Consider the following 22442-nt stretch of genomic DNA (forward strand, 5'->3'; position numbering starts at 1 on the left):
CTCCGGGCCTTATCCTTCTGACTTGAAGTCGACCCTGGAGGGAATCCCTGCCTTCCTTGTTGTGGTCTGGAGTCCAGCCACTCCCAGGCTTCCTGCTGTGTATGGAAGAAGAATGCCCTGTCTCGGTCAGACACTCTCAGACGAGCTGGGAACATCAAGGCATATAGGACTTGTAACTGTTGCAACTTAATCTTGACTGCCAGGAAGGAAACCCTTTGTCTCTGTACTTCTCTAGGAAAGTCAGGGAATATCGACACCCTACTGTTTGGAGGTCTCTCTTCTGGCGGGCCTGATGTAATATATGGTCCCGGTCTCTAACGTGTAGTAGCTGCACCACTATTGGGCACGGGGGGGCCTTGGCTTAGGGGCTGTGGCCGGGACTCTGTGTGCCCTCTCCATGGCATAATAGGATGAAAGTCCCTCCGGCGCTACCTCCGTTTTGAGCCAGGCCTCCAGGAACTGTACCATATCACTCCCCTCCTCTCTTTCCGGCACTCCTACTATATGTAGGTTGTTTCTGCAGGACCTCCCCTCACTGTCCTCCGATCTAACTTCCAAGGTCCGCACCTTTGCTTTAATGGTACTGATAGATTTTTGTAGCTCCACCACCGTCATGGGTAGATCTGTAAGTGTTTTTTCTGTGAGCGCAGCTTTTTCTTTCAGCTTGCGGTGGTTATCTTTCAATAAGTTCAAGTCCATGGCTATTGCATACATTTTAGTTTCAAACGCTTCCCTGGAGGCCGTGATAGCTTGCATGATATCTGACAGAGTCAGCTTTGTGGAGGTTGCTCCTGTGCTCGTATCCCGGCTTTCCTCGTAGTCATCTGTCTGGGTGTTGCCGCCCTCCATGCTGAGGACACTGATCCCTCTACGCTTCGGAACTTTCCCCATGTCTCCTGATGGACTGGTATCTCCTATCCAGGTCAGGGTTCCCTTTGCAGCCAGTACAGATATGAGTATTCGCAATGGGCAGTTCTCTGTGCAGCCACTTAGTCTCACCCTAGCTGTGGGCTTTCACTTTCTACCACCAATTCGTCAGTGGTCAATCGTGCTGTTCACTGGCATCTACCTCTTTCTGTGCCAGCTTTCTATCGCACTACTCAGAGGTAGTGCTTTTAGGCCTTGTAACTGGGTTAAGCTGTAGCCTGTTTATATTCCCTGCACTTCCACTGTAGTGCTGTATGCAGTTTGTGCTGCCCTGTGCTTTTCTTCCCCTTCCTTTATCACTGCCGAACTTCCTTGTTGTTTGTATAATAAATGCCACTTCTCTGGCCTTGACTTCACTGCTGCCACTCCTACAGCAACTTCCTTCCCTTCAATCTGCCATATGTCTGTATCTGGGGGCAGGAGAGGGATGGAAAAGTCTCTTCAGTGCTCACAGCAGATACCTGCGGCCTCCGCCAGTCTCTGAGGGATATCCTGACTTCCCACCGGTCCGCATTCACCGCGCAGCACCTCCTGCTGATATCAGGGTAGTCTGCTCAGCAGCGGGGTTAGGCAGGATTCCTCCAGTCTCCGCTTCAATCTGCCAGGCAGGTCAGACCCGCTGCCTCGCCTGTCATCTCACTCACATACCTTGTTCTCCCCTTGGCAGCCAACAGCGTGTCTTTGCCTGCCTCCTGCATAGTGCTTGCGCTGGTTTCCAGTGACCCCTTTCTGGGAGCCAAGCGGGCATTCCTCGTCTCTGCGAATTACAAGCCCTTCTCACAGGGACTATTTTCTGCGTCCTCCAGTCGTGATCATCCCGATTTAGTCAGCGCGCTGTGCCATGGCCGTTATCCTGCATGCTGGCTCCCAAGGCTCGACTCATTTCCGCTCTCTTTTCCCACGGATCACGGGAGGTATCTCCTTCCTGGGTGACTATGCACTCTCCTAGGCCGTTTCCACTACCTAATCCGCCCATAGGTACTGGGTCTGGGACACAGGATTATGGTGGATGGGGGATGTTGGGCAGGAGCTCCGTGGATTGCTTGCACCTACATCGGTGCCAAGACACGCCCCCACCATGCAGAGATCAATGATTAGCTAATCAATTGCCCTCCTAGTTCAGGTACAGAGCTACTGTTAATATATCGAGAGTCCCTGTATCATACACAGAGATTGATGTTTTAACTAAAATATATCACCTGACATGTGTACATGGTTCAGCCTGCAAAATATAAACCGTGTAAAAGTTGATTTAATAGAAGATGGGTCTGCAGAATGATTTTGCAGTCAGGACTGCATAAAATAATGCAAAAAACAAAAGAGAGAGCTAGGACTGGTGGACGGCCGTCCTTGTCCCTTATTAGGATATCTAAACAACTAAGACGGCCTCTCTATATGGCTATCTGTCACAGTGGTGTCTGGCACCTCGCAGGTTTGTCTAGTAAACCCTCACACACCAACCTGGTTGGTGTGATGCTTCATCCTCGGGTCCCAGCTGAGTAGCAGAGTGCTACTCAGCTGTGCTGCAACACCTGATTACAGTGGAGCGGGTTCGAGGTGTCAGTGAGTGTGATGAAGTGAGTGTAAATTTAAAAATACCTCTAGGATTCTACCTATTTATTACTTTTATTCCTGGTGATCCAAGGTAGGTTAAAAACAAGAGAGTGGATAATGTGTTAAGTATACTACGTGTATCTTAATATTATCCTTATATGGTCGACATGTTTCAGCCCACGTGAAAGATTGTTGGGGCTTTCTTCAGGACCTTTCAAATAAAGTGCTTAGTGAGTGCAGTGAAAAAGTGAGTGGTAAAAATAAAAGCACGTGTAAAAGCATTTTTAGTACTTGCGCTAAGGAGTACTGTATATGCTAGCAGGACTAACCGTAATTTGGGTCCTCTAATGGGCTAGTACACTAGTTTAATGACTGGCTCACACATCTGGTCCTGGGAGGGGGCAGCCTTTTAAGTCACATATTGATGAGAAGGTCTCTCCCGCTGTATGACCTATTGCGGTGTCCTCATGACCCACCTGCGTGCTTGCATGCACCCATCGTGAAGAGTGCAGCTGCGCCTTAAAGGAGGACCGTGGAGCAACGTATTATATACATGGTGCCTTGCACCGCCTGAAGGGAATCCTGGCATGGAACGTCGACATCATCGACAGTCATACAGACTGTTGGAGTATCGGTTATCTACCGACTCCTGCGTGGCGTGCTGAGAAGTCTGATGGTTTGACGAGGGGTCCCGCAAGATAACCGTCACAACAGCGTAAATGGCCATTGTAGGAGGAAGAGTGAGTTAATTCACACAGGGAGTTGTGTGCTTCGGAGGTGCTCATCTGGGGGCTTAATATGCAAAAGAACATTGGCATACAGGCTAAGAGACTGAATATAAAAGCACCGAAGCACTCCGATGATATGTAAAATCTATAATGGGGCATTACCATGGGCCCATGATTGTCCAATCCTATCTCTCCTGTCATTGTGCAGTGAACAATGAAGATCCAGGTATGAACTTAAAAGCACAATCATGCCAGTGACGTTTTATTTATGAAGCAAGCAGAAGAAGGCATACAGCTGAACGCGTCCTTGCAAATACATTTATTTTAAAGGGACCCCGCGAGTGCAGCATGTTTCTTTGAAACTGGATCGTTGATTGAGATATATATATGAATGTGAACAAGGGCAAGTGGTGCCCGAAACGCGTCATCAGAGGAAAACAGCAATAAATGTATAATCTGCCTGGAGTTTGTGGTTCGTGGTTCCTTGTTATCTGAATCAGCGTATACGACGCTGCAAGCGGACGAAGGTCCTGGTGTGATTGCATATATATATACATATATATATATATATATATATATATATATATATATATATATATATACATATATCTTCAACCAAACAGCTCCTACTGGAACGCTGGGACCCTCGAAGGGTGGCGTATGCTCCGGGGGAGCAAAACCGGAAAAATCAATCCAAGGTATGTGAAAGTTCATAGATACGCTCTCAGGAAGGAAAGGCAGACACAGTCGTCCCAATAGCCAGTTTAATGCACACGACGCGTTTCGGCAGAAGCCTTGTTCACGTGTATATATATAACCTATTGGTGGTCGACAGTTGGTAGTTCTAGTTAGGACCATGTTTCCATAGGAAAAGCGTTTTTTGACTTGCCTATATCTTTGGTGCCATTTGACGAATCTTAACGAAATGTTCTAAAAAAAACTGTGCCTGTGATTCTTGTTGTGCATTGGAAGTTTCAGAGTGATCCTTCAAACGGGGGTCGAGAAAAAGAGGGGTATCAGAAAAAAAAAATTCCATTGTTAATTTCCATAGAGATTTCTAGACACAACTACAGCCCGGACCGCTGGACAGAATTACATCAAATTTGGTAGAAAGGTAGCTCATGGTCTTGAAAGAAGATTTTTTTGTTATTTGGTGTAAATCCATTCAGTAGTTTTTGAGTTATTAAAAAAAATGTAGATATAGGCATGCCTATCCTCTGAGGATCTAACAGTCCCCGTGCTGAAATATGATTGCCTGCCAACATTTCCAGTTTGAAATGTTGGGACTCGGCTTCAGCTAAGCCCAAATAAAATATTTTTTTCTAAAAGGAAAGTGGGCTGGCTAGGAATACCCTGACCCCCTAACTGTGGTCCTTGGGTCCCCCTGTGACCCAGACAGGGCCAAAAAGCATCCCTGAGGCTAAAGAAACATTGATGGAGGAGTGCACAGACTCCAAGCCCCAGGGACCACCACCTCCCTGGGGCTAAATAACACATAATGTGAGGGCCCCACGGATACCCCTGGCCCAGGGACGACAACCTGGGTAGGGCCAAATATTTTTTAGAAAAGGAGAGGAGCCGTGCAGCCCCCTACCGGGCCACATAGGGCCCCGGGGACCACCCCCTCCCTGGGGATGGCCCTGAAAAGTAAAGGTGGAGGGCCATGTGGCCCCCCTTCCTGCAGCCATACATGGCCCTGAGGACCCGCGCCCCCCAGGTCAGCTCCTGCTACGTCCCGGGGTGCCCACCACCGGGACATAGCAGTTCGCTTTTGCTTGGATGGAGCTGACAGCTCCCACCAAGCCAAAGCAAACACTCTGGTTCCAACTGTTAAAATGCTCTCACACACTGAAAGTGGAGGTTTTTTCTCTTTCCCTGCCCACAAGACATGCAGACAGGGAAAGATATGAAAGTATTGATCTTGCATGCTGGGAGCTGCATTTTCAGCAGCTCCCTGCATGCAGCAGCAATGCCAGTTCCCACAGGTGGCGTGGAGCCGGCTTGGACTGCGGGGGCCTTGAGGCTCCCCTGAGGTCCCTGGGAAACATGAGAAGTGAGCAGAAAGAGGCAGAATTAAGGTCAGAAACTAGGAGAAAGAGGCAAGATAAATGTGAGAAATCAGCAAAAAGAGGCAGATTTTAGATCTGCAAAGAGGAGAATGAGGAAAGATGAAGGTCAGAAATGAGCAGAAAAAGGCAGAATAAAGGTCAGCAACAAGCAGAAAGCAGCAATATAAAGTTTTAAAAACTAGCAGAAAGAGGCAGAATAAAGGTCAGAAGCGAGCAGAAATGGGCAAAATAGAGGTGAGAAACAAGCAACAAGAGGCAAAATAAAGGTGAGAAACAAGCATCAAGAGGCAAAATAGAGGTCAGAAATGAGCAGCAAGAAGCAGAATGAAGTTCAGGAACAAGCAGAAAGAGGCAAAATAACAGGCAGAATGAGCAGAAAGAGGCAACATAGAAAGTAGGAGTGAGCAAAGAAGAGGCAGTACAACGAGGAGAAAATAAGCAGATGAGGTACAAAACCGAAGGCATAAGAGAGTATCAGACTGCATTTAAGCTGTCCAGGAGGACCATCACAGGGGACCTGGCCTGAGGACCTGCTCCCTTGAGCCCCCCTACTTTTTTACTGTGCACCCACTGACAGACCCACTCATACGCTCATGCAACCACTGACAGAAACACTAAGACACTAATGCACTCACTCACAGATCCATTCATATACTTATTCACCCACTCACAGACCCACTGAGAGTCTCACACACCCACTCAGATACTTACGCACCCACTCACAGACCCACTCAGGCACTTGTGCACCCACTCACAGACCCACTCACAGACTTTCGCGCCCAATCCCTGACCTACTCAGACACTTGCGGACCTACTCACAGACCCACTCTGATACTTACACTACTCACAAGCCCACTCAGACAATCACACACCCACTTACTCACCCACCCACTCAGAGACTCAAGCACCCACTCACCTATCCATACAGTCACTCACACACACAGTCTCAAAGGTTACAGATTACAGTTAGTAAATAAAACATTTAAAAATCTCACAATTCACCAAAAAAAACAAAGGATAAAGGGGCATTATATATGGGAAATAACATTTTAAAAAACATGGAAATTCACTAAAAAAAAAGGTCACAGGGATGTTATAGTTAGGAAATAAAATTTAATAAACCTTCAAAATTAACTGAAAAAAGCTAAAGTTAGAGGGACGTTATAGTTAGGCCCAGATTTCACTGTTACAAAACCATTGAAAATCAGCAGTTTTAGTCACCTGAGCTAACTGCACCTTATGCCCCCACAATGCCCTGCTTATGACCTCACATCACTCTTGATAACATCATTGATGACATCTCACATGGCATAACTGATAACATCATCCATGGACACACTCACATGCCTACTCACATCCCCATACAACCTCGCATACACTTATTTATTCTGGGATGCTCCCTGGTGGCCTGTCTTGTTAGGAGATTTGCCGACCCCCAAAAAGTCTGCTAAGAACCTGGGGGTGAATGTGGATGATCCACTTTGAATGTCAAGAACATATCAAAAGCATCTGCTGCAAGTGCTTTGGCATTCTTAAATTACTATTGTTCAACAGGATCCTGATTGTTTGGAGGATAACCATAGTCCAGGCCATGATCACTAGTTGCTTGGAGTATGGTAATGCCTTTTTCTGTAGGCATGGCAGACTACTTGTTCACAAGATTGCAGGTGATCCAAAATGCTGTGGCCAAACTAATTTGTAATACAGACAGATTGCCTAGCAGCTTTACACTGGCTTCCAGTCCAGAAGAGAGCCAGTTTTAAACTTTTATGGGAAGCCCACAAGGCTTTGTATAACGTAGGCCTGGAAATATCATGGGCCATAGTTGAATTTACTAGGCCGGTTCGGAATTTGAGGTCAGGTAACCTAGCTTTAGTGAAGTCCACAAGAATAAGGAAAACTAGATCAGTTGGAAGATCATTCTCGAATTTTGGCAGAACTCCAATGGAATTCGCTACCTTTGGCCCACTGCTTCACTGAGGACCACCTTCAATTTAGGAAGAAATTCAAAACATTTCTGTTGTTGGATTAGGGATCCTTGGCATGTAGAGACCTTGTTGTGGGATTTCATCTTACAGTTCCACGATATCCCTTTAGGTGTGAGTGATTTGCTTTATTAAAAACTCCTAACTAAATAAATGTACACACTCACTCATGTACTCATTTAGACACCCATGCAACTACTGACACACAATCACTCACTTACTCATACAGCCACTCACACAACCACTCACTCACCTACACAGCCATTCACATACCCATAGAGCCATTCACATACCCATAGAGCCATTCACACACTCACAAAACCACTCACACTCAGAGATCCATACAGCTATTCACACACTTGCTCACACACCCATACAACCACTCACATAGCCATTTGCACACCCACACAGCCACTCACACAATCACTTACTCACCCATACAGCTACTCACTCAGCCATTCAGCTATTAACAGAGCAACTCACTCCCCATACAGCTACTCACACATCCATTCACTCATCTACAAAACCACTTACATAGCCATACCCATTCACATATCAATGCAATCATTCACACACCCACTCACTCGTCTATACAGCCACTTACACACATACTTACTGTGCAAAACAGCCACTCACACACTCAATCACTTATCCATACACCCAGTCAAACAGCCACTCACTTACCCATGCATCCACTTTCACACCCAGTAACTCACCCATAGAGCCATTCACACAGCCACTCAGTCACCCATACAGCTATTCACATACACTCATCCAACCACAGAGCCACTCACACAGCCACCACAGTCACTGATACAGCCACTCACACACATACCTACCCACCCTTACAGGCACTCACACAGGCATTTACTCACCCATACAGCTACTCACACCCCTACTTTTTCACACATACAGCCACTTACACACCCAAACAGCCACTCAGTCACCCACTCCCACCCTGATACAGACAGTGCCACTCAGCTGACATATATTAGAAACAGTAGCACTCATTAGTACTACAAAAAGATAATTTAACTAATGGAGTAGGTTAGTATATATTTTTCACTCTCAGAAACATTTATGAAATGTTTACACGCACTGGATGATGCCATCAGTGATGTAATCAATGATGTCATGAGTGATGTCCCTGACCATGTCATGAGTGATGGAATATGTGAGATCATAAGCAGTGCAATGTGGGGGCGTAAGTAAGCTATAACAGCTGAATTTCAATGGTTTTTTACAAGTGAAATGTGAGCCTAACTATAATGTCCATCTAACCTTTATGTTTTTTCTGTGAATATACATAAATTCACTGAAAAAACCAAAGGTTACAGGAATGTTATAGTCCACTGCAAGGACTCGCATCCCCAGATATCTGTATTTTTTTAAACTTTGATATCCGTGAAACTACTGAACTGGATTCCATGCTTTCTGGACCAACATCTAGCTTTCTGGCAAATTTGATGTAATTCCGTTCTGCCGTTCAGGTTGTAGTCGTGTTAAAAAAATGAAAATTCCCCATAGACATAACATGGGCAAAACACATTTTGGGACACCCCTTTTTTCTCGAACCCGCTTGGCAGATCACCCCAAAACCTTCAACACAGCAGCTGAACCAAAAAGGGGAAGTTTTTTTCAAAAGGTTCGTGAAGATTCGTCCAGTGGCGCCAAAGTTATTGGCAAACCAAAAATTACTTTTCCTATGGAATCTTTGGTCCTAACTATAACTATCTATTGGCAAATGCTATACAGAAAAACAGACACTCTGCATAGGACTCTCTTTCTGCCCTTCCTCTCCTTTCAATTATACCTATGCTAGAATAGATCTGTTAAAATATGTTAGAAAACTGAAATTGAAAAAGTGGCACAAACTAAAGAGACTAGGATGTAACAAGAAAGCAGGCAGTAACAACACTACTCGTGATGACAATCATAGTATAGGAGACATTGACACCTTAGTCACGATGATCGAGTTAGAACATGATGTTGACATTACCAACAATGAGATCAGTACAACACAAGTCCTTGTGGAGCTGGATGTAGTTTACAACACCTCCGCTTAGACGGACTTTAGACTTAAGTCGACTTTTTTACCTACTCTCCCACATGACAACATTGACACGTTTCACGACAGTGTATCAGCAGAGCATTTAGTAATTACAGACAAAAGTCGAATAAGATCAACAGACGAGACAGGAATCTTACTTATGATCAAAGGCAGACATTAAAATCTCTTACAGAAGATGACGATATTGTCATCCGTCCTGCAGACAAAGGCAACAATGTTGTCATCCTAGGCAGAGAACAATGCATCACTGAAGCTTTGCGCCAGCTCAATGACACCAGATTTTATATGCCTATTTCCATTGATACATATAATATCAGTATCATCACCATTTGGGAAAAACTTACCACATGGAAAGACAAGGGGATCCTGGAATGGGAAGAGTTCTGTTACCTCAAAAAAGACCACCCTAAACTTCCAGTATTATACTTACTGCCTAAGATACACAAAGACCCCATAAGACCTCCTGGGCGCCCAATTGTATTTTCTAGAGGGAGTGTAGCAGAACATGTATCCAAATACGTCGATCATTTTCTTAGGGACTTTGTCATGAAACTCCCAAGCTACATCAGGGATACCAAGGATTTCCTGAGTAAAATACAGGCTATCCAGTGGGAGGATGATTTTTTGTTCATCATACTTGATGTGCATTCTCTGAACACAATCATCGATCACCAACAAGGTCTAGACGCGTGCCTGCATTTTCTAAATACAAGACCAGTCAGATTCCGTGACCATAGTCAAATGATACTAGAGATGACAGAGTATTGCCTTAAAAACAACATTTTCATGTTTGATGGCACCCTCTATAGGCAGACCACAGGAACAGCGATGGGATCATGCTTTGCTCCCAGTTTTGCCAACCTGTTCATGGGACGCTGGAAGGAGGAGATTTTTGCCAATCTGGATTACACTCTGGATTATGAACATGTCACGATGTGGCTTAGGTACATCGATGACTTGTTCATTATCTGGAGAGGTTCTGAACATGATGCCAGTGAGTTTATAAAAAAACTCATCAAAAATGACCGCAATATACTACTCACAGGCAGCATTAGTTAAACTAAAGCAGAATACTTTGATGTCAGCCTCGAAATAAAGCAGAATCAAGTACAGTCTGCTTTGTTCAGGAAGTCTACCACGGGTATTAAAATACTTCACGCCTTCAGCAGCCATCCGGAAGCCCTTAAGTGGAGCATCCCTTATGGAGAGCTGCTGAGGGCGAAATGGAACTGTAACACTGAAGAAGCATACCTGCATGAGTGTAAAGCAATGATTGAGCGCTTCAAAATAAGAGGATATCCCAGCTGGGTGCTCAAAAAAGCCAAAGACAGAGCAGATGGGGTGAACAGAGCACAGACCATTTCCGATACTAGAATATCGGAAACAGATATAGGTGAGGACAGTACAAGAATTATCATGACGTACAATTCAGATTCCAACACCATCAAACGCATTCTGTCAAAAAACTGGGACAATATAATTGGTGACACCATCCCTGACAGGCCTAATATAACAAACAGACGAGGGAGAAGTTCAAGGGACATGTTAGTTCACAGTGGCATCTCTATTCTGAGCGCGTAGGATTGCCTGCATTTTATTATTTCCAGCACTTGCTAGACAATTTATTAATTTATATTTTGTCTGCTCTAGTGAGATTGTTATGTTATTGCAGTGTGTGCATTTATCACAGTAATGCGCTTACAAAGTAATCTATGTATTCACTATATTGATGATTTTTCCACGACAATATGGCCGCCAGTAACACGTTTGTCATGATTGTCCATCTTTCATGTTTATGCAACTCACCATGTTTCAAAAGTTACCATTCTATTTGTGCACTTTACACGTGAGCAAGGCTACGGACGCAGTCGAAACGCGTAGTGTAATAAACACTTCTGCAGAATACCATCTGAACGGAGTTTCATTGTCCTGAGAGCGCATGGATTGTAACTTTGGTGAAACTTGATAGCCGGTACGCTCTGCCGGCCTGTGCGCCACTTTTCTCGGGTCCCCCACGATCCGGAAGGATCAACTTTGTTTGGAAAATATATATATATATATATACATTTATATGTATATATATTAGAAGTCAAAATAATTGTATGTATTCATCATTTTTTCCTATTAGTTGTTATTTTAAGTCCCTGCATCAATTATTTCTTATGGGTGTCTGTTGAACCCCTGTGAGTGGCCATTTGTGGTGATTACCTTACTCTGAGGTTGGGCTGGAGTACTTTTACCATTGCTTTGTCACCTTTAGGGCTGTGGTAACTTTAAAAATGTAGTTTGTGTTAAACAATAGGCTTCGGCCTATGGCCTTCAATTCCTTAACCCCGTCTTACTTTTTGCTAAATGTCTCTCATTTTGAAATAAGTATTCCCTATTTTCCAACTCTTCCTCCTCCTTCTTCCCACATTTACTACTAGGCTTACAAATGTGGAGATTACCGTCACTGTGACAGCATGTCTACTAAAAAAGATAATAGAGGCCGAGGACTCCCCCTGTAGGTTAGTGAATAGAATTTTCTAGTACATGACTAACACTACTATAGTAGTACTTCACATACTTCATGAAGCTGGCAGGTAATATGCCCTTTTGTTTACCCCAGTTACTCTTGACTATTATGAATAACAACGGATTGTTATTGTATGATAAATCACTGAAAAGGAGGGCTTCAACGTATCCTCTTCTCAGTTTGATGACTGTGGTCAAGACCAAAAGGGTTCGCGGAGTACTTAGTCTATACTGGGACCAGCACTTATTTCTCAAAATCAGACTTTTGATCCAGAGCAAGAGAAAGAAAAACACAACACGAGGGAAGAAGGAAAATCTGCGACAACAGGAGAAAGAAGAGATGAAAAAGATCCTGCAAGAGTGAGATAAAGAGGAAGGGTGTGCTTGTTGGTGGATTTAATAGGCTTGAGGTGGAATCATGATTTTGAAGTCTTGGTATTCAGCATGATGACATTCAAAAGTGCTGATCACAGGCTTCAGAGCGTACCTTTGAGCCCCAGGACTTGTTTTTTACAAAATAAGCCCTGGCTATGCAGCTTCATCATGCTGAGCTGTCAAGACTACGTAGAGTTTACCAGATAGTTGATAAGAAAAGAATAGGCAGGTCTGAGGTCAAATATTGAAAACTGACATGCCCAATAAGTTCCTTTGTTGTTTATATTGATCTTTGAGCCCCCACCCACATTCTCAAAATGAAAGGCTTTCAGTAGGCACAATTCCTGAGATCTAATGCGAATTTTGTTGCTCAGTTATTTATTTTCAAGGTAAATGTGGTAGAGAGATGGCTTGGTAAGGAAAGTGGTGTGTAACGTATGCCTTTTATTTTGCACTTTGGGTGAATAATATGTAAAGTGATGACACGGCACGGGTGTCTGGTGTATATTTATTTTTATATTCTGTATGATAAAGCATCGACGTCCTATGTTTTAGATGTGTTAAATGTTTTTCAATGTGTTAATGGATTGTAAATAATCAAAGACAAATAAATAAATTGGAATTTAACTTTTCAATTCAAATCCTTTATTCGATCTTACACATAAGATCATAAAAGTACTTGCAATCACAATTTATAAAAAAAAATAAAAAAAATATCATGAATCCTGATCATTAAAAAGGTGCTATCATCCAATTTATTATACCTATTGGAATTTAACTTAATATAATGCATTTAAACTTATGACATATGAAATGTAAAATACACAAACAAATTGGAATATTCTACAGCAGTTACGATGTGTAGGCAAGTTATAAGGACAATTGCAATATTGACACCCAGAATAATGTATCTTTTCCACTTATTCTCTGAGTGTGGCCAAAGGCAAAGTTTGAATGGTTGGAATCATATATATATAATAACCAAAACGATCTATTCATATGAGCCATCCAAATCTGAAGATGCACCTGCTTCTATTCGAGAGAAGAAGAAGAAAAAATAAGAGGAGATTAAGGAAGTAGGTAAGATTGACACCTAGAATTGTGCTTCTTGACCCCTTCATCTCCCAGAGTGGTGTATTTTGTGGTGTATTTTTGTCAAACAGCCATTTAGCGAGTAAAGGTGGCGTGAGAATGATAGAACACATCGGAAGCAGAAGTTGGGATCCTGGGTGCTTCCTGGGCCAGACAGATGACAGCAAAGGCCATCTCCCTTCATTAATTTCGCACTCCACTCAGACTCGAATATTATAATACCCTGCAAACCCTGCATATGAGAACAGTTCTGGTTCGGTTTGGCTATCCTGATCATTTAGTCGAAATAATTACGATAGCCAAACCGAACCAGAATCACCATCAAGTGATTAGAAGATTAGGAAAAGTAAGACATAAATGAAGGGGTGAGTGTGTGGTGCTCAAAAGCTGGGGGAGGGAATCCACTCCTGGGAGTCGCAACTGGGACAATCGGGCAGCAAGACATTCCAAACGGTGTAAAAGGACCAACTGTCACATGATCTCAATGGCCAGTCTGGACTACACACAGCATCTAGGAATTGTGGCACCAGGGAGGGTGAGTAAAGGTGAAATAATTGGATACCCTAAAGGGGTTGAGTTAGTCAGCTTTTGGGGGTTCAGGGTATGGCAAACCATCAGCAAGATATTCTAAAGAGGTCTTTCCGCCTTTGGAAGGTGGTTGATAAAAATGTAATCTAGCATCACTTGACTCCATGGACAATCTGGGCCACTGATATCATCAAAGGATTGAAAGATGAGGAATGGGTTTGAACCTATTCCAGTAAATTAGAGTAATGCTCTCATCTCCTCCACCAGGCAGAGATCCTGATGTCAGTAGCCCATTTCAATGTGGAAGGTTTCCTTCAGCAAAGAGCAAAGAGCTAATTTCTCTTCTTTTTCAGTAGACGGCACATCTGTCCTGATGTTTAATGGCTAATGATAATTACATTGAATGCTTAAGGTATCAATTCTTAGACATTTGTAAATAAATAGGGCTCAAACAATTAAAATCCTCAAGTCCTTTTGGTGTTTTGGAGGATGTATTACATTCCTTGGAGTCTAGTGTTTCTGTTTCCTGATCATTCTTTGAATTAGAAATTTCCTCCTGGAGCACAGAGCATGGTTATTCAACTATGGAAACTGTCTTTTAAAATGATTGGGCTGCTAATGTGAGATTTATCACAGAGAGATGCTCCTAGCATTCTGTGCAGTAACCAAAATGTCTTCTAGGCCAACCAATCTCACTGGCTTTGTGAAAGGCAAATTCACAAATTAACCTACCTTCTGCTACCACAACTAAGATAAACCTTAAAATGTTCTCATAGGGGTCTGGTGGCTGTCAACTCTACAACAAGTTTCAGCAAAAGTAATGATTATTATTTATTTATTTTTTAAACAGATTTTATTGGGGTTTTGCTTAGTTATATTTCAGACATCGAGTGCTCAATACATATTGTGTATAAACATTTTGCCACATTGTTATCATGTTAAAGTTAATGATCCAACTCCCTCTCCCACTCCCCCTGTAAGTCGCTTCATGCAAAAGTAATTATTTATGACTTTGTACAAACATATAAGGCAATATAGACAGAGCTGGGCTAAGTGGGTGATTGGCCTGGGTCACCACCTTGCAGGGGCAAGGGGATTGGGTAAAGTTTATCTAAATAAAACAGATAATTATTTTAATTTAGAAGCTCAGCACTCACACTCTCAGGCAGACAGAGGAAATTCAACTTAACAAGTAATCTTTCTTTATTTCTGTCTACTTTACCTATTGTCTTCCATTTTGTCTCTCTCTTTCTCTCTCTCTCTCTCTTCCTCTCTCTCTCTACCTCTATAGCTTTAAGTACCTAGCCCGACTCATTCTACTGTCTACTTTTCCTCCCTCACCTACGTCTTCCTCAATCTCCTACCTACCGCTACCTGTCTCTCACATCATCTATCTATCTACGTCATTGTGTCTACCTCTATGCCTCCACCTCTCTCCCCCTCTCTGTACATCAAATATTTCTCTACCTCAAGTCTCTCTCTGTACCTTGGTGCTCTATTCCTTCGCCCCTCTCTATAGCTCTTCTCTATGTACTTAACCTCTCTTGCAGATTCACTATTCTCTTGACCTAACCTCTCAAGCTCTCTCTCCATTTCTGTACACATCACCTTTATTTGCATCTCAACCCTCACTTTACCTCACTCTCTGCCCGATATCTCTCTCCCTTTCTCACTACCCAACCTCTCAATTTACCTCACCAATATTCCGCTGCCTTACCTACTCTCTTTTGACCTTTTTAACCCTACTTCACAACCTTCATTGTCTTACTATTTCTACCCACCTCTCATTTGCTACACCTACCTCTTCTTCTCTATAATTACCTTCGCTCTCTCATTACCGCCTTCTCTATTTCAACTCAACTGTTGTTGATAGACAAGCAAGGACAGCCACCTCGTGCTCTACAGATGCTAACAACGTCCCAGAGGACGGAATGGTGAATGTTACACCTGATTGAGTTGAAAGTGTTTTAAGAAGGGGCCTGTTTTTAATAAAAATGTCCCTGGTAATGGATTATTTGGGGATCGACTTGAATGAACCCCTCATGCACGTCCCACACGTTCCTCTAGATGCCTTTCACAAAGGGTTCAGTTCGATTGCAAAGAGACAGAAGAAGCAGCTTAGAAACCCTGAATAAAAACGTAAGGGAAGGAACAGGTTCAATCTGAGAGTGGAGGAATGTCACTGTGAACAGTAGCGCTTACGGGAGCATTCCTCAGGAAATAATTATTGGTGTTCCCAACCACAGTGGATCATATGTAATTCATATCCAACTAAAGTTTCCTTATTATATCCTAACTTTCCACAAACGTTCCTGGAAAAGCCTGGCATGCGGTGTCTGTATTTTATAAGATGGAGACACAGTAGGAAGGAAAGTGCCACGCTGGTATATACTGACGAGTAAAACGTATAGTTTAGTGGTTTTGTATACTTTTGCAAAGAACACATTCAATTTTTTCCCCACATATCTTATATTTTCCAGACAGTCACCGCCGAATCTGATACAGATATCACATAGTAATTGGTTAAACATGAAGCTTTCTCAGTAATTTACGGAAAAAATAAGGCATGGTGTCACTTCGTGTTCCATAGATTTTGAATGTGTGTAAAGAATGTATGCACGTGGACAGATCTTCTTTCATAGGGTGGTTCCCCCCGGCAGAATGGAAATCCTTAAAAAGAAGCGTGGTACACGTTTTCAGAGAATTATATCTTTGTGACAACAAACATAGCCTCAGCAACTGCCGCAGTTACACTATCACAGTTGTCAGATGGAAGGTTGTTATGAGTTGCACAAAATCCCAGCAGGCCTTGTGTGGTTGGGTTCACATTGCCACACATTGTAAGGAGTGTAAGTAGCGCCTTGGGGCATCCAGACCGTATTCTTATTTCACTGCTTTGACTACACTGTCTGTCATGCGAGGAATTTGCTGGAGGGTTGAGAGTAGACAGACTGCATGGAAACAACTGTCATCATTTGAGAATATTCGATATGTGAGACTGCCTGAAGCTCAAGACACTGCTGATCAAGGCCAAGCAGGTGTTTCTTCCCTCACTGCTGTGTGCAGCCGCCTCAGTCTCTGACTGTTACAGCTTTCTGACAATGCAGCGTTTTACTTAAATGGGCAAAGTGATTATTAGCACAAGGTCTTCAATGCACTGCTATGAATGAATGAATGAATGAAGTTATATATTATCATGTATTCTGCAATAATGTCTTGGGCCCGTATTACAAGCAGTACGGAGTGGCATTCCCATATGGACCTATGCTCCTCACTATGGTCAATAGTCCAGTGCTTCCACACTCATATTTTTCACATGTGGAAACAGCAGACCAGATTTTATGGGCTGGAAAATATGTCTAGTGAATTCTCTTCAGTAGAGGGCTTCATTGCAGCCTGGACCAGTATCTTGGCCAAATCCGAGACACCGCAGAGGCATTTAATGATGTCCCACCAGGATGACAATCTCCCCTTGCTTTACCGGACCTTCATCTCTCCCTCCAGCTCCCCTCTCACCACAGAGGTCCTACAGACAATAGCCAGCTGCTCAGAGTAGGGGGTACATGTCTGTGTTAAACTCCCCAGGATACGGAGTTCTTTGTAGAATTCTGCACAAGAATTCCTGAGCAACACACAATGTTGAGCGAATCGGTGCCAGGAATTTTATGTGGAGACCATAGCTGGTGTGTGTCACTCAACCCACCTGGAATCTCTGCATACAGTTTGTCTAGGTTTGTGATCAAGGCTTTGGATGGCTCCTTGATGATGATCATTATGCAATGCAAAGTCTCTTTAATTAGGATGATCCAAATGTTTTGGGAGAGTCACACGTTTAAATTAAGTTTTACAGAAAACAAACAAAGGAAAACCATGACCCTCAGTAGTCAGAAAATAGCATTGTGATAGTCCAGGAATGTTCCCTACATGCCCCCTTGCTGTGAGTTACCCAAATGTGAGTGAATTTGGTATCCTGACTTTATAGTATCAGTTACAAAGTCTTCTGTGCCCTCTGAAGCAGGAGCAGGCACTCGTTTTGCAAAGTAGTGAGTCGGCGGAACACAAAAAATTATATATATAAAGAAAGAAAAATGCACTTACCTGCTCAGAACGGCCTCCTCCCGATCCTCGCCGCCCAGGCATTCAGGAATTGCTGCATACTGCACAGACTCCCAGCTCTCAATCCCAATTCCCTGGACTGCTTACATGCTGGGAATGCTATTCCCAGCATGTGAGCGGTGCTGGGATTGTTCTGAGCGCCTCGGTTCGGCTCTTAGACATAGACTGTGAGCCTGTGTTGGTTTCTTCACCCTGCTGTACAATGCAGCTAGGTGGAGAAAGCCCTGGGGCACATGACGGTTTGGGCGGCCCCAGAGGAACGGCCAAACTGTCATGAGCACTTGCCAGTGCCCACCACTCACCCTCCTCCCTGGTGTTTCAACTGCAGCATCAGTTTAGGTGGCCACGCCCCTCCCTCGGCTTGCAGTTTCAGCCTGCAGGACGGAAAATAAAATGATAATAAAAATGTTTTATTATCATTTTATTTTCGTCCTTTCCCTCTGCTGGCTTTCTGCGGGGGGGCAACGCTCCTCCGCCATAACGGAGGAGCCGCCCCTGCTCTGAAGCCTAGACCTAAAGTTAAATATGAGACCGAGAACCCGTCTCTGAATTCTGTGTCCCTGGGACATGCACAATAAACAGTGGTGGCAGCATACATTGTTTTGAATCCATAGTGTTTGGAAAATGTATAACATGGACCCTGAGCTGACATCCCTTTGTGTATGTCAAGTACATGTTGTGTGTATAGTAACTGCTAGCTGGACTTCATGTTGTTTGTGAGTGCGGAAATATCTTGTGCAATGAGCATTCGCTCATTTATTATTCACTGCTCCAGTAAAGAGTCCCCCAAAATATCTTGCGTGGGCTTTTCTGAATTATGTTTTTTCATCCTGGTGGTTCCCCTAGAACGTGCAGGGGCACCACCAACCTTTTTTTGAATATTTTGGTGGGCTGCAGGGAGCACAGCAGCCCCCAGCAAAATAAAAAAACACAGTAAGTCTCCTGGGTCATTGAATCCATGACTCCAGCTTACTGTATTTTTTTAAATATTATTATAGCTACAAGAATTCGAGGAAAATATTCACAATCGGCAATTAAAACAATCAATCACATGAAAACACAGATGAATATCTGTCTTAAAGGGGTACCAAGCACAGAAATTATTACAAAAACATATTTTTACTGAGGTAAAAAATATAAAGGAACAATACAAAACCATGGTGCTCACATAATTACACAAAACGTATCACTCAATAAATAATATACAGTGTAACCAAGAAAACATTGGGAAAAAGGAAACAAGATTTTAAAACAGGAATCAGGCCAACAAGTAACAAGAACAGACAATGGCAATCAATGCTTCTTTGTAAATATTTGTCATGGACAGGCGTCAACAGCGTTTTGACCTATATTATTTTCAAGGTCAACATCAGGAAAGAGCAAATGTTAAAAGAGCATCCAATCAAAAAAATCTGAAATTAAAAAAGAGAACTACTTATAAAAGGGTACCACAAACAAAAATACTGTTTCAGTGATTGGCAGCATAACACAAAACAAAACTATTGTGCATAAAAATTCCAATAGAAACCAACCAAAATGGTATATGAAAAGGTCAGCCACCGTGAAATAAATCCAAATATTAAAAGAAAAAAGAGTGAATAATAATTCACTCAATAACCTCCATCACCAAGGGACAAACACCAACCATGGACAAAAGTACTTAAATCCATAATCACCGAATGCCAAAAAAATCACCAGATAACCTACTTGTATATTCCCAGATAACCATTCTCAGAAGGAATGTATAAGGGGACTGCATCAGAAGTCCTAAACAACAATAGATAAAGACGCTTCAGTGCAATCACTAACTACAATCGGTAAGAAAACACCCAATGCCTGAAAAGTTGATAAATGACCTACCGACAAAAAGATTAATTCATATGCCAGCACAAGCCTCAAATTCAGTGCCAGTGTAAGGATCGGTACAATTTTCCTACTTGACCCAATTGTAGTTCAGAGCACAAGGGACCAGACAACAAGGAATTTGTTTACAAGGAGAAAGAGGTGGGGATGGGGAGGGTGTGGGGGAAGAGTGGGAGGCGTGAAAGGGAAAAGTTTAAAAGAGTTAGGCTTCCTAAAGAAATAGCCTCATTGCCCCTACCAGTCAATCATATTAACCCTGTCTGTATGTCACTCCCCGGCAATACGGTGAGAGAGCAAAAGTCCCAGCGACTAAAATAGCACTACTCTCAAGGATAGAGCTACACAAAAGACTCACGTCTGGCCGCAGGCTCAGCGGTTTTTGATCGAAAGTCTGGAACCAATCCGCAAATGATAAATTATGTGCTGAATAATTTACACACTACAGATAATCAAGTTTGGAAAAATAAAAAGGAAAAAAAATCACAAACATTACCAAAGTAGTGCTTCATGGTCTGAGTCTAAGGTAGCAATACCCACAAGGATAGCGCTAGACAAAAGACTTACAGCTGGCAACAGGCTCAGCTGTTTTTGATCCAAAGTCGGGATCCACTCCCCAAAAAATCACAAACATTACCAACGTAGCGCTTCCCGGTCTGCGCATGCGTAGAAACAGAGGCACTCACTATATATCGGCAAATGTGAATAAAAAAATCGAGTCACCATCCAAAGGATGGTGATGTTAATAGCAAGAAGGAGACTCAAAGTTTCACACTCCTTGAGAAAGTTGAATTAAGGTGGTAGGAACTTGAAAACGAAGGCCATTTTACAGGTAGTCACGGAAAATACACATTGACCGCTGCTGGAAGAGGCCTTTATGAATTCATACACACATGCATATATATACCGAAATCACAACCAACCTTGCATTGTGCCATGCAATCAAAACATAACATAACAAAGGGACCAGACATCTGGCTGAGCTGGTTTAATGCCATTATCTCTCTCATACCTTAAGGAGAGGACCCCCTATTTAAAGGTTTTGACCATTATGTGTCTGTCAGTTTCCAGACTTCTGAATGTTTGTTGAGGGCCCTATAATTACCCTCATCATCCCTTGTTTGTAGTAAAGATTTTGCTGGAAATTTGCTGTTCGTACTGCCTCCCAACCTTCTCAGAAAGATACAATTGTTTGCCCTTCTGCTGGTTGTCAGACACAAATGGACTGAGGGTAGTTTGACCATGCTGCTTGTAACTCTAGCCTGTACCACTCTAGACAGTTTTCGGCCACTCTCTCATGCCCTCTTATAAAATGTTATATGGTTATTATTCTTTCTGAACCAGCCTGCTTTATTCAAGGAAATAAGAAAGAAAAGAGAGACATTTTACGTCTTAGTTGATCGGCCAAAATGCCTCAGCATCTTCCAGACAGGTTTGTAAAATACACTAATGGGCCTAAAATAAGCTTCTGTCATCAAATGTTCACTTAATGGCGTTCAGAAATCTGATAGTCTGGACAAAGTTTTGAGAGCAAGTCAGAAGAAAGAAGATCTTCCATGACCACCATGTCTTGCAGCATTAAGCGCTCGATTTATACTCTAAATGATAGCATGAACATCCCTTTGCACGGCATCTAATTGTGGACAAGGCACTACATGAGAATCAAAGATTACCTCTACCTGTCCATTGGCGATGCTGCCATGTCCTTGAAAATGAAGACAGAGTTGATCAGGATCCCGTCCCCTCCATCGGATTTCCATGTAGGATAATCATAACCATCATTTTCAGGAACATCATCAATAACAGGGAGCGGGCTAGTGATGACAAGATGCCATTACAAGAGGTAGGCATTGAAAATGTTAGTCTGCAACAGTAAATTGTGTCTGTGAAGAAGTAAGAAAAAATAGAAGATGTCATTTTTGTTTCATTATATATACTCAGGTGTTTGTGCACAAGTACACTAGAATGTATGCTGGAGCTATACCGATATGTGTTCCTGCTGCATGATCCTAGGATTTAGAGTCTGATTGCATAAAGGAACCATTGTAGAAATGCCAAAAGTCTAAATGAAACAGGAAATCACGTATGCAGGTATTATTTGTGCCTGTCTTGTTTTGGAATATAGTGTTTGCTCACATGTTAAGAAGTATATAAATGATTGCACAGTATCGACAGCTAAAATCTCAAAACATAGCCCTGGTTACCAAAGTCCTTCCTGACACATGTTTTTCACATGCCCCAGTGTTCCAATGTTTTGCTGTGTCAAATATATTTCAGCCCTTTTTGTTTTGTATGGCATTGCGACCACACGCACATGCATCCCTGTGTTACTTACCATGCCTTGACATACTTTATATTGAACAAATCTTTAACTGCACAATAACATTTTATTCAATGTGTCGTAATGTATTCATGATGTTACATTTGTAGAAGCCATTCAATATGTATGTCCAATGAAGTGATGCAGTATATCTTGATCTGTTAGAATTTGGGTTGTTGATTGACTGGGGTTAAGCCTTAGTCAAACAGCAACCACAATCCTAGTCAAGGTAAATTTGAGGAACTCCTGAATTAACCTTTGCTCACCCTCTGGTAGCTTGGCACAGAGCAGTCAGGCCTATCT

The 22442-nt window shown here is 42.8% G+C and overlaps 1 long non-coding RNA gene across 2 annotated transcripts in view; it reads right to left on the reverse strand.

Annotated features, from left to right (window-relative positions):
* LOC146834887 (uncharacterized) overlaps positions 1-21548 on the reverse strand; it is a 43776-nt gene extending 22228 nt beyond the window's left edge. Inside the window, exon 1 of one of the 2 annotated variants that reach the window (XR_014960347.1) lies at positions 21499-21548. This is a non-coding gene — a long non-coding RNA (uncharacterized LOC146834887). Of the gene's footprint in view, positions 1-21492 lie in introns of both variants that reach the window. The other variant, XR_014960348.1, reaches the window with a different exon arrangement.
* Between the last annotated feature and the right edge of the window lie 894 nt (positions 21549-22442).

The sequence above is a fragment of the Triturus cristatus genome, chromosome 4_2, assembly GCF_964204655.1.
Source record: "Triturus cristatus chromosome 4_2, aTriCri1.1, whole genome shotgun sequence".
Lineage (NCBI taxonomy): Eukaryota > Metazoa > Chordata > Amphibia > Caudata > Salamandridae > Triturus > Triturus cristatus.